Source organism: Eucyclogobius newberryi, unplaced genomic scaffold (genome assembly GCF_026437365.1).
Source record: "Eucyclogobius newberryi isolate DKJ021-1_F unplaced genomic scaffold, fEucNew1.0.hap1 SCAF_2, whole genome shotgun sequence".
Taxonomy (NCBI): Eukaryota; Metazoa; Chordata; class Actinopteri; order Gobiiformes; family Gobiidae; genus Eucyclogobius; species Eucyclogobius newberryi.
In genome coordinates this window covers 48,192,978-48,200,635 of record NW_027315834.1, presented here as the reverse complement: position 1 = coordinate 48,200,635, position 7,658 = coordinate 48,192,978, and positions in this window count along the sequence as shown.

The window sequence follows — 7,658 nt, the reverse complement described above, 5'->3', positions numbered from 1 at the left end:
CCAGCAGGGGCCCTCTGGCACCAGCAGGAGGCCCTCTGGCACCAGCAGGAGGCCCTCTGACACCAGCAGGAGGCCCTCTGAAACCAGCAGGAGGCCTCTGAAACCAGCAGGAGGCCCTCTGGCATCAGCAGGAGGCCCTCTGACACCAGCAGGAGGCCCTCTGGCACCAGCAGGGGCCCTCTGACACCAGCAGGGGCCCTCTGGCACCAGCAGGAGGCCCTCTGGCACCAGCAGGGAGCCTCTGACACCAGCAGGGGCCCTCTGACACCAGCAGGAGGCCATCTGGCACCGGCAGGAGGCCCTCTGAAACCAGCAGGAGGCCCTCTGAAACCAGCAGGAGGCCCTCTGGCATCAGCAGGAGGCCCTCTGACACCAGCAGGAGGCCCTCTGACACAGGCAGGAGGCCCTCTGACACCAGCAGGAGGCCCTCTGACACCAGCAGGAGGCCCTCTGACACCAGCAGGGGCCCTCTGGCACCAGCAGGAGGCCCTCTGGCACCAGCAGGAGGCCCTCTGACACCAGCAGGAGGCCCTCTGAAACCAGCAGGAGGCCTCTGAAACCAGCAGGAGGCCCTCTGACACCAGCAGGAGGCCCTTTGACACCAGCAGGAGGCCCTCTGACACCAGCAGGAGGCCCTCTGGCACCAGCAGGGGCCCTCTGACACCAGCAGGAGGCCCTCTGGCACCAGCAGGAGGCCCTCTGGCACCAGCAGGGAGCCTCTGACACCAGCAGGGGCCCTCTGACACCAGCAGGAGGCCATCTGGCACCGGCAGGAGGCCCTCTGAAACCAGCAGGAGGCCCTCTGGCATCAGCAGGAGGCCCTCTGACACCAGCAGGAGGCCCTCTGGCACCAGCAGGGGCCCTCTGACACCAGCAGGGGCCCTCTGGCACCAGCAGGAGGCCCTCTGGCACCAGCAGGAGGCCCTCTGACACCAGCAGGAGGCCCTCTGAAACCAGCAGGAGGCCTCTGAAACCAGCAGGAGGCCCTCTGGCATCAGCAGGAGGCCCTCTGACACCAGCAGGAGGCCCTCTGGCACCAGCAGGGGCCCTCTGACACCAGCAGGGGCCCTCTGGCACCAGCAGGAGGCCCTCTGGCACCAGCAGGGAGCCTCTGACACCAGCAGGGGCCCTCTGACACCAGCAGGAGGCCATCTGGCACCGGCAGGAGGCCCTCTGAAACCAGCAGGAGGCCCTCTGAAACCAGCAGGAGGCCCTCTGGCATCAGCAGGAGGCCCTCTGACACCAGCAGGAGGCCCTCTGACACCAGCAGGGGCCCTCTGACACCAGCAGGGGCCCTCTGGCACCAGCAGGAGGCCCTCTGACACCAGCAGGAGGCCCTCTGAAACCAGCAGGAGGCCTCTGAAACCAGCAGGAGGCCCTCTGACACCAGCAGGAGGCCCTCTGACACCAGCAGGAGGCCCTCTGACACCAGCAGGAGGCCCTCTGGCACCAGCAGGGGCCCTCTGACACCAGCAGGGGCCCTCTGGCACCAGCAGGAGGCCCTCTGACACCAGCAGGAGAGCCTCTGGCATCAGCAGGAGGCCCTCTGGCACCAGCAGGAGGCCCTCTGACACCAGCAGGGGCCCTCTGACACCAGCAGGGGCCCTCTGGCACCAGCAGGAGGCCCTCTGACACCAGCAGGAGAGCCTCTGGCACCAGCAGGAGGCCCTCTGGCACCAGCAGGAGGCCCTCTGACACCAGCAGGGGCCCTCTGACACCAGCAGGGGCCCTCTGGCACCAGCGGGAGGCCCTCTGGCACCAGCAGGAGGCCAGTCCACACACTGATCTGTTGGATGCAGTGATAGAGTGAATCTACTGGTCCAGATTGTACGTGGTGTAGAGTATTCGCTGGTCGTACTCGCGTCGTCACATTTACTTGAGACTTTTTGAAATGAAATTGTTCAGTTCAGTCATTTTCAAACACACTTTTACACATTCTGATCATACACCATGAACACACCATGAACACACCATGAACACACCATGAACACACCATGAACACACCATGAACACACCATGAACACATCATGAACACACCATGAACACATCATGAACACACCATGAACACATCATGAACACACCATGAACACATCATGAACATACCATGAACATACCATGAACACACCATGAACACACCATGAACACACCATGAACATACCATGAACACACCATGAACATACCATGAACACACCATGAACACACCATGAACAAATCATGAACACACCATGAACACACCATGAACACACCATGAACACACCATGAACACACCATGAACACACCATGAACACACCATGAACACACCATGAACACATCATGAACACACCATGAACACACCATGAACACACCATGAACACACACTGAACACACCATGAACACACCATGAACACACACTGAACACACCATGAACACACCATGAACACACCATGAACACACCATGAACACACCATGAACACACCATGAACACACACTGAACACATCATGAACACACCATGAACACACCATGAACACACCATGAACACACACTGAACACATCATGAACATCATGAACATCATCTAAAATCCTTGAAAAAGTTGTAGTAAAACAGCTTTGTCGCCACCTGCAGGACAATAACTTATTTGAAGTTTTCCAGTCAGGGTTCAGAGCCCACCACAGCACTGAAACTGCACTAGTTAAAGTCACAAATGATTCGTTATTAGCCGCTGACGATGGACTGGTCTCAGTCCTGGTTCTGTTGGACCTCAGCGCAGCGTTTGACACCATCGACCACAACATTCTACTGCAGAGGTTAGAATGTGATGTAGGTGTTGGAGGAACAGCCCTCAGCTGGTTTAAATCCTATCTATCTGATAGGTTCCAATTTGTTAATGTAAACCAGAGCTCCTCACCAAGCTCTAAAGTAATTTACGGTGTGCCACAGGGTTCGGTACTCGGTCCAATTCTGTTTACTCTTTATATGCTACCATTAGGCAACATTGTCAGAAAGCATGACATTAACTTCCACTGCTATGCAGACGACACTCAGCTGTATTTATCAATGAAACCTGATCAGAGCGATCAAGTAGACAGACTTAGTACTTGTGTGAAGGAGATAAAAACCTGGATGACACTAAACTACCTGCTTCTTAACCCTGAAAAAACCGAGGTCATTGTGCTTGGCCCTAAGCATCTACGAGACGCTCTATCTGAGCAGATAGTCACACTGGACAATGTCAGTGTAGCCTCCAGTTCTACTGTAAGAAACCTTGGAGTCTTATTTGACCAGGAGCTCTCATTTAAAGCTCATATAAATCAAGCTTGTAAAACAGCCTATTTCCATTTGCGCAACAAGAGCCAAAATCAGAAGAATCCTGCCTAAAAGTGATGCCGAAAAACTTATCCATGCATTTGTAACGACTAGATTAGACTACTGTAACTCCCTGCTTGCAGCGTGTCCTAAAAGCTCCATAAAAAGCTTTCAACTGGTTCAAAATGCAGCAGCAAGATTACTAACAGGAACAAAAAGAAGAGAGCACATTACGCCGGTGCTGAAGTCTCTTCACTGGCTCCCCGTCGAGTCTAGAATCAAATTCAAAATTCTACTCTTGACCTACAAAGCCATAAATGACATGGCCCCATCCCACCTCAAAGATGCTATAGAACCATATCATCCAAACAGAGCTCTTCACTCTCAGAATGCTGGCCTTCTGGTGGTGCCAAGAGTCTCTAAAAGTACTGTAGGAGGTAGAGCGTTTAGCTACCAAGCTCCTGTGTTATGGAATCAGCTCCCGACCCATGTTAAATATGCTGACACAGTCTCTTCATTTAAGTCCAGGCTTAAAACGTTCCTCTTCGAAATCGCTTATGGTCAGAGTAGTTAGGAACAGAAAGATAAACCCACAGCTTCAGCTACGCTGCCCTAGGAGTAACTGTGCTGGGGGAAGTATGACAGCTTGAGCACTATCCTCTTCTTCTGACTACTTATGCTATCAAACAATATTTATTTTTTGATTCCACTTGCAAACTGTTCACCGCCTTCTTTTCTTTCTCTCACTCCTGAGGACCTGTGGACCCAGATGCCCCTCCCCTGGTGAAGTGGTCCCTGCCCTGTGTGGACGGTCCCTCATCTGCCTGAAGAGTGGGTCCAGCTCCAGTCTCCTTGTGTCCGTCTGTCCGTCTGTGAGAGTCGGATCTCTCCTTCACTGGAACTCCTCCAGGTTTCTACGCTTTTTTCCCAAAGAGGTTTTTTTTGTAGTTTTTCCTGGCCGAGAAGGAGAGTCTAAGGACAGAGGACCCTGGGACATCGTCCCTCGCCACCACAGACATTGTCTGACTTCATCGCCACCACAGACATTGTTGATTCATTTCTCCCTGTGGCCCTCAGAGGCAACTGTTGTTGTGATTTTGGGCCTTACAAAAATAAATTGATTTGATTTGATTTGATTTGATGAACACACCATGAACACACCATGAACACAAAGCAGAAATGTGTTGAACATGTTGAAATATGTTGCTCTGGAAACAGTTTTGCTTATTGCGTTGACATAAAAACAAAATACTCACAACTGTGTATTCAAAAAACTGCTGTAAAATTCAAGTATCTCAGGTCCCTCAGTTCCTTCATGTCCTTCACAGCAGCGGCTGGTCCTTTGAGGGCGCTGAGGCTCCGCCCCCTGTCAATCTGCCAACTACGTATATTTTGTGTGTCTAAAAACAATATAATATATATATATATCTATATATATATCTTTATATATATATATATATATGTATATATGTATATATAGATATAGATGTATACTTTTGCCTCGTGGGTTTGAAACGCCCCAAAGTTTCATAGAAAATCAATGGGGATTTTTAGCTAATCAAATCACAATCAAAAGTGACTACGTCACTGTGGTTTTCTCCAGAGGAAAATAGCGTCTTTGGGCCGCTCCATGGATGTATTATATTATTGGATTATTGGATTATCCGCTCTAGAAAGCTCCTTTTTACGCTTTTTACACTAGACACATGTGCGCATACGCGGAAGTGCCACACGCCGTGTTTTCCATGTTTACATCTTAAAACTGAGTCTGAGACAAAAGACACGTCCAAAATGACTCAGAATGAGCTGCTCAACTGTTTTCTGCTTTATTCGTGTTGAAAGCGGCTGATTTCGTATCAATCCAAGACGTGTCAAACTCCGTGCTCCGTTACCATGACAACAAACACGCAGTTTTTTAAAGTTTATTACTTGCATAAAGCTAACACTAAGCATTAAGTATCGCTTAACTTCAATTGATAAAAATATGCTTTTGTTATTATAAAACCTATGAAAGAAAGTTATTTATATATGTCCTGGTTTTTCAGTATCAGATAGAACTTCTCTCCGTTTTTTTTCCCGGTTGCTGCATCAACTGCCACATAAACCTTCACCATTGTGATAATAGTAAAGAGTGCGACATCCTTCATGAGGTTTTGGGCCTCTTTGAGCCGTGTTTCCTCGTAAATCGAAGCAGAAAAACGAGAAGACAAGAGGCGCTGAGCCGGGGGGAAGGGGGCGGGAGGGGGGATGATGACACGGTCTTGCCACCACCGCCCGTCAGTTTGTAGATTGGAGGAAAGGAGATAGTCTGTAATATAGCTAAAAACTGCGGGAATCAATCAAAAAAAACACTCTGGACATTTATGAAGCACAAATAGCAATGTAAGAAGGTTAAAAGCTCTGAAAAGTCCATTTTGCATGTTATGGGACCTTTAAAGTGCCTCAGGTTGAACTAAAATGTAGGTCAGATGAATTTTGTAAATAAATTATAATCTTTTAACCCCGGATTAAAGCAAATGTTTTAAGTTTATAATTTTACTTTGTAATTGCTGACATGACACAAAGACATTACCCAGTAAACACTGGGCACTTATTTAGTTGAATAAGTGTTTACTTTAAAACAGAGGTGGGCATTTCTTTTCCTCCGAGGGCCATATTCAAATCCATCCAGGCCCCGGGATCAGTGTGAAAACAAATATATACAAAAAGTTAAATATAAAATCTCACTTTTCTGTCAAATATCAGCTGTAGGCCGCAGTTGTCCCACCCCTGCTCAAGAGGGTCAAAAAGTATTTTGTGTACATTTTCCTCCATAATTTATCTTTACAACAGGTTCAAGTACACGACGGGCCCAGTGAGGATTAGAAGAGTTCAGCAGCGCCCTCTGGAGGCCGACTGTGATGCTGCAGGACGCTGCCTCCTCTTTCTGAATGGTCTTGTCCCGGTCTTGCCCCGGTCTTGCCCCGGTCTTGCCCCGGTCTTGACCCGGTCTTGCCCCGGTCTTGACCCGGTCTTGACCCGGTCTTGACCCGGTCTTGACCCGGTCTTGACCCGGTCTTGACGGTCTTGACCCGGTCTTGTCCCGGTCTCAGTTTAGATGCAGTTTGTCCACAGTCTGAAGTCGGGACCTGATAATTACGACATTAAAACCACGTTTAAAAAGAGAAAAAGACCAGTAAAAAACATATTGAGACGTCTGTTTTAATGTACACAAAGTGGGTCATATTTACACATCTCAGACACCGTTAAAAGCCACGTTTCCCATCGGCGTGCGGCGCTCGTCTCGACTGTGACGGAGGCAAACGTCGCGCTCGGAACACGACGGACAGTTTTGGTTTGGCAAAAAGGCGAGAAAACGTCACGAGAATGAACCTGAATGAAAGGAGTGGGTGAAAGTCCTGCATCGTAGAGAAGATCCACGCGCATGATCCGGACAGAGACGGTCATTCTCAACCTGTGGGTCTAGTCTGAGAACTCTGGTCCTGCTCAGAGTAAGCCCCGCCCACTGTTTATCTGTTTGTTTACACCGTTTCTTCTTCTGCCGTGCCTTCTGAAGACACTGGAGTGCAGGACGGCAGAGTGTCGTGCGGCTTCATCTGAAAGCCACTCTTCTGAAGACCGTGAGCAGGTTCTGAGCAGGAGAGCTGCAGCTAACAATAGGATTTATACGGCCAATTGCAGGGTTGTTGGGATAACAAAGAAGATCAGTTCAGGTGAAACAATACTAACAAATAGATAAACAGGACAGGCCATTATCAGATGTATCAAGAGGTCTGCGACTCGATCCCCTGATTGAAAATGCCTCTTGGATGAGGGTTCAGATGATGCTCGAGCTCAACGGAGTCTATGACCGTCTAAAATAATCTGTTCTGAACATAAGTAACTCTAGTGTGTTTTATTAAATGAGAAATAATCTTAAAACTGCAAAAAAAAAGTTCTGAAATGGAGTGAATTCTTGAATTAGTTGAATAATTATGTTGTTGATCTATTCTTCATGACAAAGGTGTTGATGTTAAAATAATGAAGAAATACGAACCAATCAGAAAGCAGAATGAGCCTGATCCAGGACCTTCAGCTCTGTTGTTGTAACTATGGTAACTATGGTAACCGGCTGAACTCTTTATTCATTCCTTACATGTCGATCACAGTCGTGTTTTAGAGTGCGTTTAGTCCGGATGAAGCTGAAGAGCACAGACCAGAGCACGGACCAGAGCACGGGCCAGAGCACGGACCAGAGCACGGGCCAGAGCACGGGCCAGAGCACGGGCCAGAGCACGGACCAGAGCACGGGCCAGAGCACGGGCCAGAGCACGGGCCAGAGCACGGGCCAGAGCACGGGCCAGAGCACGGGCCAGAGCACGGACCAGAGCACGG